The sequence below is a fragment of the Sylvia atricapilla genome, chromosome 6 (genome assembly GCF_009819655.1).
Source record: "Sylvia atricapilla isolate bSylAtr1 chromosome 6, bSylAtr1.pri, whole genome shotgun sequence".
Classification (NCBI taxonomy): Eukaryota; Metazoa; Chordata; class Aves; order Passeriformes; family Sylviidae; genus Sylvia; species Sylvia atricapilla.
This window is the reverse complement of record NC_089145.1, coordinates 49,348,291-49,370,125: the sequence shown is the minus strand read 5'-3', so window position 1 is coordinate 49,370,125 and position 21,835 is coordinate 49,348,291. Positions and strand designations below refer to the sequence as shown.

Here is a 21,835-nt window from a genome sequence, read left to right as displayed (position 1 = left end):
TCTACAAAAAAGCCTCTGGATGAGCATAAGGTTCAGAAAAGATAGGGGGTTGTTGCAAATTCCACTTTACTGGTGCTATTCTATTCTATTCTATTCTATTTGTACCCATTCAAGACAGTTTTGGGAATCAGTCTTTTCAAACTTAGCATCAGCACAGGGTGCTCTCAGTCAGATGCCAAAAAGAAGACTCTTGCTTTCAATGTGTCTGTTTGTCTTAGGCCACAGACATTATGCAAGATGGAGTTCAGTGGATGGAGTGCCCTTGCCCTGGGCATCAAAAACCACGAGCAGAGCAGAGCTCTGCCCATGGCTGGAAGCAGTGTGGTACCTTCCTTACAGTGTGGTACCTTCCTTGCCACAGTAGCACTTGAAAGTCCAAAGAGGGGAGGCAGACCATGGTTTTATCAAGGGCAATTAACAGTTGCCTCTTGATTTAGTTGGCTGCAGAAATGTACCAAGGAAAAGGGAATGGGATGCAAACCCTTGGAGGTCTCTCAGGAGTCTCCTCTGCTGGAATTGGAAACTTTCTGAAACCGGAGGATGAGAACAGACTCCGTCTGTACAGTCGTGACACCAAAGAGCCAGGAGTCATTCAAGGCTGAATGACTGGAGAGAATGAGAGAATACTGGGGGTTTGTAGACTTTGATTTTCCTTCACATTTTCATCTGTACATTTTACAAACACTTTCAATTCTATCATCCACTTCAGTTGTTACAAATAAGTACCTTCACTTACATTTTGACATAACCCAGCTTGAAACAAGGTTAGTTTCCAGGTGCCACACTAATATTACAGTGTTCCTCAAGCTAAATTACGGCTCTGTTTATAACTGTGAAGTTTTAATGAGCACCCAGCTCATTATAATAAAGCATAACACAGCGTGCAATGAACTGTGCCTTCAGAGACACTGCGTGGAGGTGTGTGAGAGCCAGCACTGAGGGGTGAGGAGAGAGAGGAATGCTTCCTGCTGAGCAGGGTTACCAGCAAATACCAGCGTGGCCAGCACCATATCTTCAGTGGGAAACCTGTGGAAATTCAGGTTTCCAAAGCAGCAGAGCTCCCCAGCTCATTGCTAAAGCTACTGGCCCACTTGGTAGCCATCCATGACCCTCTCTGTTCAGAGGAACAGAGAGCATCAATTTGACCAAGAGTCAGGATAGCCCTCAGGAAACAGTTGTACTGAGTCCATAGGAGCCAAACCATTATGCAAACTAAGAAACTTATATTTATGTATGACTTCTATATTAAACTTGTTTTATGCACACTCAACAGTCACAATTATTTCATGCTTTTCATCTGCAATGTTATGGTGCACACATAAGGACATTCTTATTCTGGAGAAGAAAAAAGGAAAGAGTATGCCTTAGTCTTTCAGTTTATAGTCAATATGAAGTAGAAAACCAAATTGAAAGTCATTAATTCATAGGTCTGGGCTGCAATAATGAAAACAAATTAAGCCCAAGTCCGTTATTTCAGTTTCATTTGGTTTTCAGCAATAAGACTGGGATTTCTAAATATATGTTAGGTAACACTCTAAAATCCAACAGAGACTTGGCACCTGGTATCTTGTATCTGAGCTTCATTATAGGAGCAGTGTTTATGTTGGATGTGTGTTGGACGGTTTAATTCCAGCCTACTGAAGAGCAGCCTCCAGGTCATAGATCTGCTGCAGCTAATTTGGCAGAAGCAGCACTGTCTCTTCAGAGAAGGGCAACATAAATCTGCAAATACAGCTTCTGTCTGGGGTAATGAAAAGCCTTAATTTTCTGCAGAATGACAGTCACTGAGCAAATGTGAAAAAACCCAAACCAAACAGAAAAAACCCAAAGAGCCATGATAGTAAAGCACAGATCCTCCAACACATGGAAAATCTCCAGAGCTTCAACTCCCCTGAGATGTCAGCACTGTGCTGAGGGTGCAGCAGAAAGAGAGAAGATACTTTTTTCTCTGCAACACTGCAAGCGCTTTCAGCCATTTCAGGTTTCCACCTACCAATTCAGTGTGATGAACCTTCCCCCCTCTAGTTAAAAGCATGTTTCAGCACCTTGCAGGGGTGTTCAGGAGGTGGTTTCCTTTCCCAGATAACCCTGGGAAAGGCAAAGCATTTGAGCAGTGTTTTTGGGAGGCAGCAGTGGGAAGGCAGCAGGCAGAGCCCTCCACACCACTCTCTTGTGGAGGAAGCAGAATATCCCAGCCCATACCCCAGGGACCAATTACAGGCAATTCCTCAGACAAAAAGGCAGCCCCAGACAAACAAGAGATGCCCACCAGTGCCCACCAGTGCCACAAGGCTTTGGGCATACTGTGTGCTCAGGGTGGATTAGAGCAGAGATGATGGAATACTGTCCTTTATGCTCTCCATGTGCTTCAGGTTTGCCGGAGGGTAGAAGAGAATGAATATTTCATCTGTAAGGAGTCACCATGCTGATCCATGATCCCTACATGGCATTGCAGGGACATGGGCAGGAGAAAGGAAGCACAAGGGGCTATGCCAAGTGCTAACGAGAACAAAACACAGAGAAACAATACCCAAAGCATTTACTGTCCATCTTTGCATATTGGCACTGTTCTTCAATGTGCTTGTCTCTGAGGAGGAAAGATTGCTGTGATCTCCCCTCTACTACTGGCACTCTCCTTCCAGAGAAACAACTAGCTGAATGAAAGCACATACAGTAGCTCATGCCAGTGTTAGCTTATTTGACTATTAATTACTCTAAGGAAAAATCCTGCTGTTCTGAAATCTAAAAGTTTCCACAGTAGACTCATCAATTACTTATCCATTAAAACCCAAGATGACAAAGACAAAAATGTTATATAAAAAAATCAGTTTATTAAAAATACATTAAAATAAAATTTAAAATATTTTTTGAAATTAAAATAAAAATGTTAAACCTATAGTCTATTTTAAAATAATTTTCTATGTATTTTCATAATGCAATTTCAGTTTTGTGAGATGCATATTGCATTGGAAGAGATGCAATCAAAGACATCAGAAAAACATGATCTGTAAATACCAATCATATTTTTCAGATATTCTAGGCAGACAACATTATTTTCTTGATCTTAAATGGAAGATTTATCATTATGGAAATTATGTTAAATCCTACTTAAAAACAAATCAGAAAAGGCAAAACCAAACTGGTGCCTCCAGCAGAGAACGCAAACAAGGACAATGGCAATTTTTCTTTGCATCAGTTTTAAGGGATAACACTATATTTCTCTACTTTGATAACCTTCCACAACTTCCAGTACTATTATAATTTAAACTGTCTGGAAATTTACGTTTCTTGTGTTTGAATAAGACTAAAGCAATGCACTCTCACACAGGCCAGACCTGCACCGAGCTGGGATTGCTGGGGAAGGTTTGCTCTGCAGCTCAGGCAGAGGCTGAATCAGTGGAGGGACAACCTCTTCTGTGCATTCCCCTTTCTGCAGTCAGCAAAAAAGCCCCACTCCAAAAACAGCATTTGTAGGTTGCCACAGGATAAAACAAACCTCAGAAACATAAATCAGGCTTAACAAAGGAGCTTCTTCTTAACATGGCTAATGGCTCGGGTTCCTCCACAGACAAAGACACTGTTTGACCTACTGCTCTAATTAGAGGAGTAGTGATGTTGACATTTGTGTTGCATAAAGCAGACATGTTAACAGCCAGAGGGAAAGCTGTCAGTGCCTCTAAAGATCACAGCATTCATGGCAATGCACGATTCAGCCTTTAAATATTCAAATAATCAATTTGATTCTTAATTTCTTTTACTGATAATAAGAAACAACTCCCAAATCAGAAAAAAACCAAACCAAACCCCACCCAAAACCAACCCCAACTTCAATCACTGTCAATGTTGAAAGATTAACAGGCAATACATGAATAAGTTTTATTCTGCTGAGTATTGTGTTTCCTTTCAGGTTTATATAATCCAGTTTTGTCATGAAGAAATACAAGCAATTTATACTCTCTGGGCTTTTCACTTACTATTAAAATAATACCAGCCACCAGAGACTGAGGTTTGTACATTCATATGTGTCAGGTTCACCAAGGCAGGAAAACGGATACCACTGCTCATTTATAAATACATGAAATGTGTTTTAATTTAACTCTGATCTATTGCATCCCATTCCCTTGATATGAGGTGCATCATTGCAACAGACAGGCAGTTCATGTCTTACAGATCAGAATCCCTGCAGTGAATCCTCTCTGTGAGCACTCAAATACCCTAGAATGACAGCGAGCCCTTAGTGCTGCAGCTCAGTTAGCTCCAAGCCCCTCTCAGATTTTTTTCCCCAAGACATTGTTGATGTTCCCAAGCCTACTTTTACTCAAGGTGAAGCTGAACACAAAGTACAACAGACTGACAGAAGGATTTGTACTGCAGTCTAAGACCAAACTTTTCTACTCTCAGCACCTCTATCCCAAGGAAAGGAGTCAGGCACAGAGATGGAGAGAGGCTTAACATCATTCATCACATCCCACAATTGATTCTGGCTTGACAGAACCCATCCTCGACACTTTTAGAGCCTGTTTTGTAATTAATTTCTGTAAGTGGATAATCGACTCATTAAGCTGAATTAGAGCAACATGATAATGCACAAACCAAAAATGTAACTATTATTTATCTCGCTGTTCAGTCCAGCCTTCAAAGCCACTTCAAACAACTGCCATGGCCAATGACTTCTGAAGGAAACAATTTAACATGGCAGGCATCGTACTGTCCAAGCTTTAAAAAAGTTAAGAAATAAGACATTTACAATGGTATAAATTTTGTTTATATGTAGATTACACAAAATGCTTCCCATTCCTTTCTTAATGCTTTTAATTTTTCCCCCAGCTTTTAAAGACTGTTCCACTTTCCTTTGCATGACATCCCATGTGGCCAGCATTGCTCTAAGGGAAGGCACGTGAAGATCCTCCCTCTTGCCCATACAGCTCCAAAAACAGCACAAGCACATTCATATAAACGTGTGTGTGTGAAAGGTAACAAGATGAACTTAAAACACATTATGGTGAAGGGATATGTGAGCCTCCAAATGTGTTTGGATGATAGATATGAGGAGACACACCTCTGAATGGCAGCAATGTTTTGGGTTGCTTCAGTCCAGTAAAATCTATAACTTCTCTTCTGATAGTCAAGAAAAATCAAGCTTGAAATGACTCTTGTATAAAGAAGATAAGGAAACAGGGCCACAGTACACTATCCATCCCAGCAGCAGAGGGAAAGTTAACTTGGTGTCATTCACTCTTCACTGCACAACTGCTGCTATTCCCTATCGATCTGCACAGTAATTGTAAGTAGCCACAGAAAGCCATTTCCAGTGCCAGGACAGTGCTTACCAGAAGCAGTTTTGCTGTTTACAACACTTTAGGGAAAAAGATGGAGGCATGCAGAGGAAGGAAAGAGATTCTTCCCCCTCAAATTAGTTTTATGCTGACAGAAAACCATTGATTTTGTAGGAGGTTTTCTTCCTCGTTTGCAAGGACAAATTCCACTCCATTCTGTGAAATTTCCTGCTCCAAAAATTGGACTACTTAAGCATAATTTTGGGGCTCTAGAGGGAGATACAACAAACAGCAGGGCATAGGGTAGACATAAACATGACAGCAACAAGACATGAGGTGACAGCAGAGGGTTTGCATCTGGCTGGGCAAGAAAACAGAGCCAAGGTGGGTGACAGAGCAGGTCACTAAAGTGACTCATTTGAGTGAAGTCAGAAATGAAAAACTCCTGCTGTTCATGGAGTGACTCCTCTGCTCTCAGAGGAAGGTCTCCTAAAAAACAGAACTGAGACCATATCTTTGGAGGAGGGGACAAAAGTAACAACCACTTTGGAGCCAACAGAGAGAATATTTGGGTGGAAAGCTGTAGATGCAGTAGAGAATTCAAGTATGACATTAACACCTTGCCTGAACATTTTCAGGAATCAGCCTGTGAAAGGACAGAATCAGCCCATGCAATGCTCCCATGCACAGCTCAGTTAGGCCATTTAGACAATGTTATGGTGGTGTCCAAGACCCACCTGCCACATGACAACAGTCAGATCTTTCTCTCATAGCCACAGCAGGCTCCATACTAGCAAGGAAAGAAACAAGCCACAGTCATCCCAGAACATCTGCAGCTCCTGATGGATCTAGAGCACACTATGGTGAAAAGAAATAAACACTCTTCCAGTATTGCAGTTAGCACTTGCACAACACCTGATGGGATAGTGCTCTACACAGTCCCTGAAGGGACAAACCACCCCCTGGAAGAATACAGGGAGCAATCAGCCCCTTTTTCAATATGACTTCCAACAGAATGTTACCTCAGTGAGAAAGCTTTGGAAATTCATTGAACAAATCTGTACTCTGCTGTTTATCTGTTCAGCATGTGACTGGCACACAATTTCCAGGCATTACTCTAAAGCAATTAATTTCTCTAGACAACAGGAGGGAGCAGTAGGTTTCTCCAGAGCCAGTAGTGCTCCTGCTTCTAGGCTTGGCTAAATGCAACCCGTGCAGCCTGTGGCAGCTGGCAGGCTCAGCCACAGACCCTGCTGTGAATTATTGCTAAAAAACACATTTGGGTTTATTAAGCCTTTCTTTCTCCTCCAAGTGTTATAGCCATCGTTCTGGAGTAATCACAGACATTGTTCAGAAGCATTTAGGGAATGAGTGTTTGAAAAGCCCTCGCAAGGTTCAGCTCAGAGCTATTCAGCTTAGGGATCTACCAGCTGCACCAGAGATGTACCTGCAGCCTGTGGGGTCTGATGCTTCAGGAGGGATTAGCCTCAACTCCACGGTCCCCAGCTGCTTCCTCCAGGGTGTCCCCTTTCCCTGTCAGGATCCCCACCCATCCTCTCTACCCTGGCAAAGGTCTTCCCTGACAGAAATAGATGTTCAAATTCAGATTAAAGTGCAGCAGCTCCCGCTGTGTGTGCTTGCAGACCAGCTCAGCTATGAAATGGGGACCACATACGAATGGAGACCCTGAGCCTGCAGCCAAGTGGAAAGAGAATGGGGGAATACACAGGAAAAGTCACAAGGAAGGAGGAGGGACCAGTGCTGCTGGATAGGATGCAGGAGAACAGCAACAAGGCTGTGAGCCTGCTGCTCTACAAATAGATCTGCTTCTTCTATTATTCTGAAATTTCAGGCTTGGCTCACACCATATTTAATTAAGGTTTGAAATTTCTGATTTTTTCCCAAAAACCAGTGTTGAACAATAATGCTTCTGATTAAGCAGCAAAAGAGAAGACTGTGCTATTGGACTGAAAGCCATAAGGCATAAGTAAACCTCAAAAGGTACCAATCTGGGTACCAATCTCACGTGGTAAAGGAAAAGATGTAATTTCAGGCTCATATATTATTGAGCCAAAGCAAATTACCTGCTGCTGATGCCTTTTTATAGCATTGATGGCAGGGGTGGAGTAATGGTTGCCAAATGAAAACCCGCTCAGCCTTGGGAATCAAGTGATGTTCCTAAAGCCAGAAATCATGTTGTTGATGCTCACAGCAGATGGAAATTGATGACTGTAATCTCCATGAGGAGGATGGTGGCTGCACTAAGGCACCCCTGCTCCCCACCCCACGTGGCATGGCCATCAATCTGATGTGTGTTGTTAGCACAGTGCAAGGTTGCAGACCATTGCTGGAGAAAGAAATAAAAAGTCCACGATGGGAAATTGCTGAGGGAGGCAGAGAGAGAGGACGGCAATTTTTGTCAGTTCAGTTCACTGGATGAAGATATGACCCTTGAGCAGTTCTGAGGTTAACACCTGGATATTAGAGTGACATGAGGAGGTTTCTGTTCCTATAGCTACACAGTGTGGCTGTGTGTGTCTGGCCACAGCCCCAGTGCAGCTGCTTTCCCAACACTGGGTCACAGAAAGGGGGAACAGCAATAGTGGAGATGATCTTTAGTGTGGCACCAAAGGAATATTTCGAATCATTGCGCTTCCACTCAGACCCAGCTCAGCTGACTGCAGGATGGGCTCTGTGAGATGCTGACACTGAGAAGGGTGCTGGCTGGTGCTGAGCAGGGCTGCTCTGTGCCATGCCCAGCTGCAGGAGCACGGGGAGCACACACACCCACGGGCCCCGTGGTCGGCACCCCCGGCTCAGGGGATTCGGGGCCGCCTCCGCTCCTCTGACTTCCTGGAAAAGACAGAATCAGGCCAACCAACTTTTCACCATGTGCCGTATTTGCTGCCAGCAGATTTTCTAGCATGTGCACAGCAGCAGCCAGATTTTGCTCATCCTCCCCTTTACTCCCATATTTCCCATGGATAAGTAACATAGCATACATCAAGATAAATTTATCTTGGGTGTAACCTCTGGAATGCCACTGTGGCAAAAACAGAATTATGTGGGCCATAGAACAGATGAATCCATGTCACTGAAGAAAATAAATTCAGATGCATTTGTCTCATAATTAATAGCCACTAACTTTTTCAGAAGGAAGAAATGCTGAGAAGATTTTGCTAAATGCAAGCTTAAGAGAAAATAGCACATTGATTTTAGAGAATAATTTTCAAATGCTTGTAATGATATGATGCTCTTCTGATACGTAGTTCACAAAACAACCCCAGGCCAGAGTAGGTGGAGACTAACATATTGATTTCATTGAAGCAGACACAGTATGCATCCCTTTGAAAGCTGGCCTTACCCTTTCACTTTTTTCAGTCAGTAGCAAAATGGCATAATAGCCAAGAATTTTTAAAAATACCCACAGTGGCTGATAGAGCTGAAAATATGTTCTGAAACAGCTCTGATGACATAGAGAGTGATAGAAACACTCAGAAGTCCAAAATAAGACACATAGATAGGTTGTGTTCTTTCATGTTGGTGTTGGTAGACACTGCTGTAGTGTTAATCCTCATGATAAGAGGATGGTTTGTCTTTTCTTCCAAGCTTAGCAGCAGTGGCACATTTTGCTTTCAACAAATGGTCCTGAAAGGCTGCTTTGTTTTTAAAAAAGAATATGAAGGGACTGGAGAAGACCAAATCAGCTTGTTCTGAGCACTGTTTTCTAGTGAAAATTTGCTCTCCAATTGCATTGAGATGCTGCGGTTGAACCTCTTCCAGTGTCATCCTCCACACAGCGGTGCCACTGCCAGGGCTGACTGATCCTGCTTTCCATGTCCAGAGCCAGGTGCACCATCAAACCCAAAGCATTATTCAGCTACCAGGTTTCACTGCAGATCTGGCAGTTTGCTAAGGTACAAAGGTTATTCAGCACACATTATTGCCTAGGGATCAGTTGCCTATTCATAGCATGCCATTTATATTTTCTGCAGTTTTTTTAGCAAGGTTGTCCTGTGGATAGTAGATAGTAGATATTTTGGTATAATATGTAGATATCTACATATTATACCAAAACATTCAATACCTATCAAAAAGTCATCAGCTCTTGTTTTATTTTTGCAGACTGGAGGGTACATTTCAGGACAGCATGAAGCAGATGTGTAATTTTTTATTCCTTGTAGTGGTCTCAATCAAAGAGTGAATGACCTTTGCTTAAATCTAAAGGCAAACTATCCAGCAACAGACATCTCCTGCATCGGAGGAACTTCTGAGGATGTTTCAAGATATCCCCATCTATGTTTTTTTATACCCAGCTCTTCTCCTCAAAGATCCTTTTGCCCATCTCATACATTCATTTTGCATACACCTCACACATCCACACCAAGTTCAGTGTCTGAACTCGCATCTCAATTACTCTGCAGTCAACAGAAAGGCTCTCAAACCAAGGTTGACTGATATTTTCATCAAGCTAAATTTGTTTAAGTGGAAATTTTAGATATAAAGCCATAAATAAGAAGTTCAGAAAGAAAATCACAGCAGCATAGCATCATTGTGAGGTCTGCAGACTAGCCCTAAACTGTTGTACAGGTCAAGAGTCCTTTATTACAAAGTAGAAAGTAAAAAGATTATACAATCCTACAAAAAAAAAAAAAATCCAGATCCTCCCGTGAAATATTGTCTTTTAATGTATGCTGTCCTCTCTGTGTGGACTCCTCTGCCTCTGTGTATGGGTTCATCACTGCCCCAAATGCCACCAGAGCATCCCATGTTTCCAATGGAGCAGAAACTCTACCACCAGCAATTTTTCAAGGTATGAAACCTGCCCAAGTGCCTGATGGCCTTCTGGAGATTTTCCTTTGGAGCCAGCTACCGTGAAAAACCACTTCTGCCATATGCAGCTTCAGTTTTTCAATTTTGTTGAAATGAATCTGGGACCACCCCACAACACTCCGATAGCATTTTCCAGAAACAGGGAAAGGAATAGAGAAGAGAATCCTTCCCCCTCTCTAAATGCAGGACCATCCATCAAACAGGAATCCTCACTGTTGACATTTCTCAGGGACACAGTTTGGGAATGTTTTTAATTATTTGCCTCTTGGCTAATGTGCTACAGCCTTTGCTTGGGAAGAGCAGGTAAAGAAGCATGGGAGGAAATGTGGTTCATGGCAGTTCTTGGCACAGTGATTTTACAGAGGGTTGTTTTGGTTTTTTGTTTTGTTTTGCTTTAATGAGTCTCTTCTGTCTTGCTGTCAGCTCTGAAGCAAGCCTTCCTGCACCAAAAGCCTAAATTTTCCATTGCACAGAGACATGAGACTCCACCACCCAAGACTAAATGCTACATGTGGTTCTTTGCAGCTGGTAATGCTGGGAAACTCACCCGAAGCCACTGACTGCATGGGCCAGAGTGAGACAGGTTACAGCACAGCTCCTCCTCTGCCCACCCTTTTCAGTCAAACCACTATGTCTGTGTCTCACCCCAAGCCCTAGACAGCTACATATGGCAGAAGGAGAAGGGGAAAAGAGAAATATAAGTTCTAACAGGCGACAACTATAATGTCTGAACTTTCACTGTCTGCATGCTGTAATTCCTAACAAGGCTCCTCCATAAAAAGAAAAGCTTTTTTAATGATGCCGAGGATTAAACCCCAGTGAAACCTGACAAAGAAAAGCTTATTCAGAAACTCTGATTTACTTCTTGGGGATTAATGACACTTGAAAGCAGAACAAACCATCACACCACAATAAACAAGCATAAAGAGAAATCAGCACATAATGGTGATTTATTTCTCTGTACAGAAAACAGAAAAATTGAACTATTACAGAGGAATCCAATGAAAACCATCGGGTCTGGCTATAAAAAACCTTTTATTTCAAATTAATGTAGCAACGAAGCATTGTGTTCCAATTTGGGATACTTTAAAACATTTCTAATAAAAGCCAAGGCCAGTTTCACAGGGGGACTGCAGAGTTTGATTTCACAACCACTGCAGAAGCTGCCTTGGGTCTGTGCTGCAGATCTCTGTCCTGGCCAGCTCTTTTCCCTGGAAGTGAGGAAGTCATGCAGAGGTGCAGTGAGCTGGGCTGTGTGCTGCAGCCTGGGGTATCACCTCCCTGCCCACTGCCCAGGCTCCTTCTGAGCCCACCTTCATTTCCAAGTGGGCCCACAAGTTGTTCTTGCAAAAGCAGTAAGTATTAATTATGGTGTGAAACAGTAAAATTAATTAAAACAGGGTGTCCTGCACTACTGCCATTTTGGTTTGTATTTGTGCTTTTTTAAGCTCTTTTCCCAAAGGAAAGGCTTGCTGGTTGGAAGAAGCTTGGTGTATCCTTAGGTGATCAGCAGAATACATTCCTCAGTATTAAAACTCAATAACAAATTATGCAGGTTAACTATACTTGTATTCAGAATTTTTAATTTTTACATTAACTTAGACAAAAATAAATGACATACATTTTGCATTTCATAGGGATTTTTTTTCCTGGTTTTGATTTGTCCCACTGTGTAGCAACGGAAATTTGAATTTTAATTCATAGCACACAAGAATAAATTACATAACTCCCTAAGTTCCATATAAAATATATTTAAAAATATTACAAAATAAACATAAAATATAATCTGCCATAACACTGAGCTGACAGACTTTAAGCTTGGTGTCCTCCACAGCTTTAACGCTGTTACATTTTTATTCATAATTTTATTCATAATTATAACATGAGGTGGAGAGAAAATAAACCCCAAAACTTTATGTTCATTCTATTCAGTCTGCAGATTTTGAATTCACATTATTCAGCCAATGCAGGACAATTAGCAGGAATTACTGCAGTCCTCTCAATAGTTCTGCAAGAAGAGGGTATGGTGGTTCAACACTACTTTCTAACCTCCACCTCTTATGTAAGTAGACATTCTTCTTAACCTCAAGAGTCAGCATGGAGAACTTACTAAAATATTCTTAATTGAAGGCAGATTTTAACAATTCTTTTTTAAAGATATAAAATTAGGAGAGAAAAACCTTCATCCATAATTCACAATTAACCAAGACACTGATTTCTGATTTCATCCACGATTTTCCACCTGATGCTGATTCTAATCAAGTAGAACTTTCTCCCAGTCTCTGAAGGCTGCTCAGCCTACATACATTAACATGTAGCTACAGAAGTATCTCAACGTCTGTAGCAAGACTTCAAGGAGAAATCTCTCACATCTCCCACCTTTTCCAAGCAGTGCTCAGAATAATGATCAGGTAATCAGATCCACTGAAGGCAGAGAATAGTCTAATAATGACTTTCTTGGCCTCCAATTTTTCCAACATCTGTTTTTCCTGCTGTGTTTCATATTTCAAACCCCTTTTAAAATGAAAAGTCCTCATTTTGGCCACACCTTCTGAGCATGCCATTAATAATGTCCCACTAACAGAGACACCAGGATAAAACCAAGTAATTTAATATACACTATTCAAGATCATTTTTTAATCTCATTAACTCCACTATTTTTTCTGTTTCCTATTTAAATGTCTTCTTTAACTGTCTGCTCTTTTTATTTTGTTATCCAATAATAATAAATCCTGAAAATAAAGATTTTTCTTTTTATTTCTTAACTCAGTCAATGCTAGACAGGTGATACCCTCCCTCATGCAGCAATATGCTTGATGGATGTGCAAGATTGTTCAGTGTCCTCTAGGAAAAACCACCTGGAATAACTCTAACAAGTCCTTCAGGAGGACTTGAAGATGGAATTTTACCACCAAAAGACAGCTGCCCAGCCAGCACACGCATTGCAGGAATGAGACCTGACCATGTGCTGCACCAGGGTCTTGTGCTTCTCAAGCTCTTCCCAGTGTCACATGCTGGAAGATCCAGGATTACAGGCTCACTCCCACTGTGCCATCCCAACACTTCTCCTACAGAACCCACCAGTGCCAGCACAGAGCTGCTATGCCTGTGTACCACAGGAGTTCACCTGCCTCTTGCAAGTTCTCCACCAGTCTTTCTAAAAACCAAAGGCAGCATTTGCTTCCTGGAATACCTAAGTGGCAAGAAGGGTTCTAGGGCTACTCCAGACTAGCACAACATGATGTGTTTGTACTTCTGATCCTTGTGGCACGAGGAAGAAGGGAAAAGATCAGAAAAAGAGAGTTGAGCAAAGATGAAGGGACAGATTGCTGGGAGACAGAAGAGAAGGGGTTAGAAAGAAAACAAGTGGGGTTTTTTTGGTGTTGTGTTATCTAGTTGTCCTGGGACAAATCCAGTGGAGGCTGGCCAGCTGCCATTAGCTAAACAGCCAGCCCACTGCATGTTCCACTTGGGGATTGTTGCCTCATTTCTAGAGGCCTTCAAGACACCTGCTAGGGCTCTCTGCTACCATGGCCAAGCATTGCGTACAACTGAAAATATGCTTTGTTTATTTAAATGCAGCTTCAACAGACAGAGGAGCTTGTGGAGCTGTCAGCAGCAGTGGATCTGTTTACCCAGAAAACAGGTGCAATGGAAGCAAAGGCTCTGCCCTCCCTCAGCACAGAGCACGACACCAGCAGCAGAAGGAAAGGAAAAACCCCACAGGGTAAGAGAAGCCTGAAGGATCAATAAGGCCAAAATGGAGATATTTCAATCTCCCCTCCCCAACCCCTTTTTATCCCAGTGGATAAGATCCACATTCACTCGTGACCGTGAGATAAGATAATGTTCTTTGGTATTAAGATCTTGCTAAATTATACATTTTTAGGACATTTTCCAGCGCAGTAGTCTCCTTCTGGGCCACATCCCAGCATTTTTCCTGCTCTATGGCCCCATGCTCCAGCCACACTTGATGACTGGTCACACATCAGCTGCAACTGTGGGATCCCAAGCTATGAGAAGCCTGTAACACACTGCCCAAAGCATGAGTCACTTGTTCCCCAGGCAGGCTGCACACAAGGGACAGGCCAGTCTTCCTTCTTCTCTTTAACAACTCCATTCACTCAGTTTGGAGTTAGCCACCTCTTCCACAGGCAGGCAGCACACCTCTCTCTGTGCCTGCTGGCAGACAGATAATGTGTCTGGGAGGAGAGGGAAGGAGCAAGAAGTCTCATCTTGCAAAGAAGATTTTGTGACTTAAGTTCATTCCTCCAACATAAACATTTGGAGGGAAACACAAGTCCAGAAGTTCCACGCCTGGTCCTCTTTAGACAAAAAGCCAAAGAGATTCCAGGAGCAAAGTGCCATTGCTGGCAAATCAGAACAAAAGTTCCAGGAAGAAAGAAGAGAGTCTTCTTGTGTGTCCCCACAGTTCCAAATATAATACCCACAGGACTCTAAAACATGCTAGAACAAGAGTATGAATGGATGCTTAAATAGACTGTTGTCATCTAGTACATCTAGCAAATCTAATCAGAAGTAACAAATGCTGCTAAAAGCCTGTTGCAACGGTATCAGATGTAGCATTTAAGAGTCAATTTGCAAACACTATCAGTTTCTTTCTTCCTTTTCAGATGTGTTTTGTTGATATTTTCTATCAGGTTCTGCTCCTGTCCCAGTCCATGTTGACCTCAGCTTGTGACCATAAAAACATCTGTCCGTCAGATCCCCTGCTTCCCAAGGGGAAAAGGCTAAGATTCACTGGTAAGAGGTGCTCAAATACAAATCTAATGGATACAGTGTGAAATCTCAAAAATTAACAGTAAACAGGACAATTTCCTGGCAAGTCAAGAAATCTTTATCTGAACTGCTGCTGTGCCTCAGGAGGGCATTTGCAGGCAGAAGGCTGTAGTGGTAACAATCACTTCTAAGCACGAAGAGGCACAGGAAATGTCAGGCACACATTTGGATGAGTGCACAGTTAAGGATGCAACACAAAGCCTGCTGAGGCCAGGGTGTCTGAGAGCAGTCTTACAAACCAAAATTTAGGTACTTTGTAGAAAAAAAAAAAAAAAAAAAAAAGGAAAAAAAGAGATGGATGTATTTGTGATCCATGACTGAATACAGTTAAATACAGCTAAAGAGAATGGCTTCTGCTAATTATGTTTTTCAGGAGAATCTTTTTGATTTAAAGGGCTGCATAGCTGTAACAATGTTATCTAATTTTGGCAGAGTGGAATGGAGTAGACTGACTAAAATTAGGTTTGCAAACATGCACTAAGAGACACAAGGCTTCACATGACTCATCTACATCTCTACTAACTGCCTCCCTGGTAGATTAATGGAGGGCTCCTCAACAAGGGATCCTCAGCAAGGATGATGCTTTTCTCAATAAAGGCAGAAGATTTAAAGTAACCATGTTATGAGCAATAAGAAGATACTACATTTGCCCTGAGGCAGCACATTCATTTTCAGGATGTCTAGCAATAGAAAACCTCTTACGTGGAGAAGGTACTTCTAAATATTTTCCTGAAAAGGTAGTTAAATCTGAATGAATGTGTTAAAGCCTATATATCCTCACCTCCTGCCACAGATGGGCTTTGATGGAAAGTCACATTATAAAACATATGTGTGATATGGAAATACAGATGTAACTTTGTCCAGAAGGGGTCATTCAAAAGAAAAACACCTGAGTAGAAGCTGTTTCCAAAAGAAGAGTGTTGCAACCTTAGTAGGTTTATACTCCAGGAGTCTACCTATCCCCATTTTTAGACAGTGAATCTTTTTGCCCAAGAGACCTCAGTGTTAGCACAAGCCTAGGAAGAAACCCAGATCTTCCGAGGCCCTGCTCCCAATCCATCCACCAGATCCCACCATCTCCTTTCTGAAGCCCATCCTCACTGTGGGTCTCTATAACAGTTGTGGGAATAGAGACAACTGTTCCCACAGTTCCCACAGACAATGAATCTGACAGTGTTCTGCACTGAAATGGTGAAGTTGCTGAGCTCAACACTTTTTACCTCCATCCTTCCAGCTCAGAGTTCCTACATGCCACACACGCCTCGAGTCCTCTAAAGGCTGAGAAGACACAACACTGCTAGAACAAGGCTCTTCTTATCAGTGCCTCCAAGACCAGGCAAGCAGGCAGCAGGGTTACAACACTCAGAGACACAGGGGGTCCCTGTGATGATGAATTCTGGAAAATGTAAGCAGTTAATCAAAACAACACTGGGTGACGCACATCAGTATAGAAGAGATAAAATGTTTCACTGACAAGGATGGCAGAAGGACAAACACTGTGCCTCTCCTGCAAACAAAAAGTGTGACTGCGAGAGCTGTACACGCAACTCAGTCAAAATTATCATGGCACTAATAAACTGGGATCATGCCAGCACAGACACGAAGTTCAGCTTAGCTGAGTGCTATCTGCCCAGATGAGCTTCACAGTCTCTGCACCACCCCTGATGCCAGGAAGTATCAGACAACAGCCTACTGATACATGGGCAATCACTGACAGCTGCAGAAGGTCTGACTAACACTTTAAGTCAATGATAGATAGCTAATGGGCAGGGAGGGTAGGCAGAAATTACAACCCTGGGGCTAAAACTGGTGAATTGGGAGTTGGAGTGGCTCAGGGAAGGATATAAAATTATCTGCACCACAGGAGGAAGCCTTGGAAACTACGGAAAAGGGCAGAATGGTTTGTACTTCCAGTCACAGACTAAACTTTTGATACCACTTACCTACCTTCCTTCTATTCCTGGCTAGACTCCTGCAGCTTTATTCCAGTAATGGCTTCAAATTGGGCAGCCAGGAGAGGAAATGAGAAAATAGCCACAGTCTCTTGTCTCACCACACTCCCATACATTCAGCTACTCTGGTCCTGCCTCTCCCCTCAGGCTCTTGAGTGTCTTGTGTGAGGAGCTCCCACTTTGGGGACCAGGCAGAACTGCCCTGGTCTTTGCATGGCCAGGGTGGGCAAGGAAAAGCTTCTGATGCTGGAGGCTGCACTAGAGAACAGGCCTGTGCAAAGCAGGGGCCTTGTGACAATGAGGAAAGTTACTATTTAACCGATTTGATTGGTGTAATTGAAGGCACCACACCTGATTTTATTGCAGGAAAATGAAACAGTCACATCTCATTCTCTCTCCCACCTAACACCCAGAAATATAATGGCACCAAGATCTGACTGAGTGGGAATAGCTCTATTTTCTCTGCAAGCAAAAAGTCAAGGAACTTTGTATTTTTAAAAACGAAAACTGAGATTAGACCTGACATTTAGAAGCTTCCAAAACTGGCAGGCCCTAGGGCCAGGGACATTGCAGTCCTGAGAGGGCAGCTGTGCAAATTCAAAGAAATGAAGTGCAAGGAAATTGCATAAGTTGACCTCCTCTTCTGCAGCGGGGAGAGAAAGCCCAACACTTCCATGCTTCACTGGGCAGGCATTCATGAAGATGAGTAAAATATTATGATCAAAAGCTGTCTCCACAAGGAAAACTCACTGAAGCAGCTGGTCTCCATCCCAGCTTAAAAATTCAATGCTGCTGGTCCCCGTAGAGGAGCAGGACCCTGACACAAGCCTGTTACCTTCGGCTTTCTTTTCTTATATGACTTCACAACACTTAAGTCTGCAGATGAATGAAGTCCCTTTGCACAGCCACTGTCATTTCACTTGCAGACTCAGGCAGCAAGCTCACAGAGTGGAATTGAGTCCAGCAAGCCAGTGAATGCATCTTTTCTGTCTTAAGGAACTGCAACACAGCATTTTCTGCCAGAAAGAAGGCTTGGTTGTTCAGCACCTTTTGAACACATGCTTCCAGATGAAAAATATCTGCCACTATAATTAAGGGTAGGGTGCTTAACTAAATATTTCTTTTGTCAGCCATTCATTTTAAAATGTGAGTTTGTTGCCACATTATGCCATTTCAATACTGGATTGCCCTCAACCAGAACATCTGTGTACTTCACCAGCTGCTTTAAACAACTGCTTTCTTTAAAAGTAAGTGAAACAGATTATGTGTTTTATTATAGTCAGATTTCACTGTGAAGTTCATTGTCTCATGTGCCACAGTTGGCAAGAAGAGAATTAACAATTCACTTCCAAATTAAACAAAAACCTGAAACCCAAACCTCTCTTACTAAAGGGACAGCAACTTCCACCTTATAATTGCAATAAAGATGTGAGCACAGGAAGGTTTAACATATTTTATTTACTTATTCATCTGCTTAATATTTGCTAAGACATTTGGAAGCATGCCCCAGGAAACACACAGGTTCAGTCACTCTGCAGCTGGCAATACCAGGGAAGAAGAGATCAGCTCCTGGGACATGTAGATAATTGCAGCCTTTAGTTCAACATAGGCTTGGTTGGAATAACTATTGGCTCAGGATATTCATGTGCACTTTTAGTGCACAGCAGTATCTCTCAGAGTGGTGAGATGCAAAAGCTCAGTCAGGTGTAAGAAGGGATATGGGATTTCTTGACCCAGACCTCAGCTTTTAAAAAGTTATCAGTTATCCTTGTGACAAAGAATCTAAAATGTAGACTGGATACAATGGGCACATCCGCCCAAGTTTTCAGAGAGCATGAACCATGTTTAAGGTCCATCCTTATTCCTTGTTATTTCACTGGTCAATGAATTATACACTAGATCCAGTGCAGGAATAAAGCAGTACTGCATGGAAAACATCCCCAGCTACTCTACAAAAAGCACTACAGTTTGAGACTTTGACAAGACCATGCAAACAGGAGAACAGGGATTATTTCTTGAAGGGAATTTCCTTTTTAGTGTTTGCAAACTACTGCACCAGTGAAACCATGCTGGTCTAGGATGACATTTAAAACAAAGCACTTCATAAAAACAAGAGGTTTCAGGCAAATGTCAGCTATCCCAGCTTCATTAACTAATTGATTCAAAGCATAAAGATAGTAACACCCAAATGAGATGACATCCGAAAGTTACACATTATCAGTGTAAGCCAAAGGCCAGGAGAAGCTCAGATACACCTTGACATATCCACGTTTGTGTTTCAGGTGTTTAATACACCAGGAACCTTTTGAAATCTCCTGCAGTTCTCTCCACAACTTCTCCAGCATCCCAAAGGGCAGACAGGTAGAACATGAAGGAAGCTATTCTCAGTTTTCATTGTCTGGGTAGTTTTACTATCCAGGAACAGGATTTTAAATACATTTTTCCCTTAGAAAGCTTCATGACGGCAAAGAATTTCAGTGGTTTGGGTGTTATTACATATACATAATTGAGCCAAAGCACAACAAAATCACAAGGCACATCATGCAACTTAACACAGAGAGGAGGACTTTTATAAACAGCCTGTATGGATACACAGGAGCACATTAACCTAAGAATACTGATGCAGTAGTGCTTTGGGTACCCCTGTAGAAGTGGTCTTCAGATGGCTGGGTAAGCATTACAGGCACTGCATTCCAAACATATTTCAAGGAGAATTTCAAGTAAACTGAAAGAAAAAGGGGATGTGGTAAGAATCAGGATAACAATTAACAGAACCCCTGGAGTGCTCCCTATAAGAGGGCAGTAGGTGATCTTGTTGGAAGAGGTGCTTGTACCCCAATCAGAAGTCAAGTTCTGTCTTGACTAACATCATGTTTTACAAGGGAGTTTATTTGCTCCATTTCCTGCAATGAAGACATGCATTCAAGCAATAAACTGAATTCAAAGCTGTGGTCTCACCCAAGTCAATGAGACAGTACCTGGGTAATTCCCATGTTTGTACTCTAAAACTGTAGTTAAATCTAATGGACATTAAAACACGGGCCAGAAGCTGAAGTAAAGAAGATAAAATGAGAAGTGAAACATGCAAAACTCCAGTACAGAAAAGATAAGCTCCTGTAAGCCACAGTTTGAGCCAGACAAAATATTAGAGCTGCTTACATTCCTCTGAGTTCTGCTTTACCTTGTCCAGTCCAGACAACCTCTAAGTGTCAGTTCTTCATTTGGACTCCCTTAAAATCAGAAGAAATAAAAGTGTTTCTAGAGCATGCTTCACCTACTCCTAAAGTAGGTGGCTAAAACAGGTCAGATGAATCACGTTAGCAGCAGTTTTTTCTCTCCATTGATTACACAAGGAGCCTACAGGGACCAGGATGGATGTAGACATTCAGAGTTAGGAGAAATGAAGCTCATCCCAGGCATCTGCACAACTGCATCCGCAGCACTACTAATCTTCTCATGGCTGAAATTGGGACTAATTTCCACTGCAGAGAAAAGACAAAAGTAGAATACAACCAGCTTTCTGAAGAGTGATCTCAAATGTGAATTCCCAACATGGCAAGGTCTCTCCATTTCAAACGTTTGAATTAAATCCATGGGCTGAAAGAGTCTGAGCCTGTTCCCTATTCCCAGCACTGCATCTAATCTGGAATCTGACCTCTGGCATTTTATTTAACCTTACTTTTCCTACTAACAGCAAAGTTGGGATAATTTTAACAACTCTGCCAGAACACTGAGTTACTTGATGAACATCTTTAAAGTGTTCTGGGATTTCTGTGAACCTCATCAAAACAATGATACTATTAACTATTATATGAACACTATTTTGATTACTATTACAAAGACAGCATTTTTTTATATTTACCTTTAAAACAGCTGATATTAATTTTCATGTTCTTTTCTTTGAACAGTCCTTCTCAGTCATACTCCCATGCCTATTTCTCTGATTTGTATCTTCTGATCTGTCACTTTGCAGGCTTATCACCAAACTCCCTTTTCCTATTGCCTTTTAAAATCATGTACTAATGAAAAAAAAAAATCATTCTTTGCTTTCTGCCTAAATGTGTCTATATATAAATAGATCTCTCCATATATATAAAAGCCTACACATTCTGTCATTAAGTGCAGCAGACAAACAGATTTGAATTGCAGTAGTGTAAATAAACATGCAGCCTTTTCCCAAATCTAATGGACAGATATAAATAAGTCCTGTCTAGAAGCCACACTTGAATCACTGTACACAGTAACTTGGGCTAGAAATCAAAACAAAGTGTCATTGTCTCCATCCTCTATTCTCACAACCCCAAGGAAAGTTCAAGGAAAGTGCTCTCATAATGCAAACTTTCATTGACAGAACAATGTAGAAATACACATGCAAAAATGTCCAAGTATGCTTATGTACATATACACACATACAGTCATGTCTCAGAGGGAAGGCATCCTTGCACAAGGGAGAGCCTCAGTGCAGGGCTTGGATCTCACCCATCAGTGCCACTCCCAGGATTTAGGACACTCTACACCACAATTTCTCTGTCTTTAACAATTGGTCTGGGGACAGCCCCCCCATGTCCATGGGCATGACAAATCCTCAGCTCTATGGCACAACTGCCACTGCCGGATTTGACCCCCCTTGAATTTACAGTGTTTTTGGACTTCAGACTAGAGGCTGCACGCTGGACACCAACTAAGGAAACCCAGATGACTCCTCCAGCCCAAGTTCCTAGATGGATGGCTTCCCCTGACACACATTTCTGGGGAGTGCAGTGAGAGGAGCAACTCCAGCTAACTCAGTGCACCTGCATGGCCCCGCTTGCTCACCAGCTCTGTCCTTGCTTGCCTTGGCTTGCTTGAACATCAAAGCAAAACTCAAACTGACAGGCAACACCTGTCTCCACAGCTATTTTCCACACCCAGCTACATCTAATCCTTGCTTCACTGCCTTCTTTAAAGTTTAATAAAGATTTCAGTGAGCAGTCT

The 21,835-nt window shown here is 42.2% G+C and overlaps 1 protein-coding gene and 1 long non-coding RNA gene across 7 annotated transcripts in view; both read right to left on the bottom strand.

The window, feature by feature from the left end:
• Positions 1–21,835, bottom strand: part of EVL (Enah/Vasp-like) — a 144,259-nt gene that overhangs the window by 85,656 nt on the left and 36,768 nt on the right. The window lies entirely within an intron of this gene.
• On the bottom strand, positions 19,296–21,589 carry LOC136363228 (uncharacterized). The gene is made up of 3 exons (XR_010743938.1): positions 21,544–21,589; positions 20,724–20,864; positions 19,296–20,343 (listed from the first exon to the last, which is right to left on the bottom strand). It is a non-coding gene; the product is annotated as an uncharacterized lncRNA (long non-coding RNA).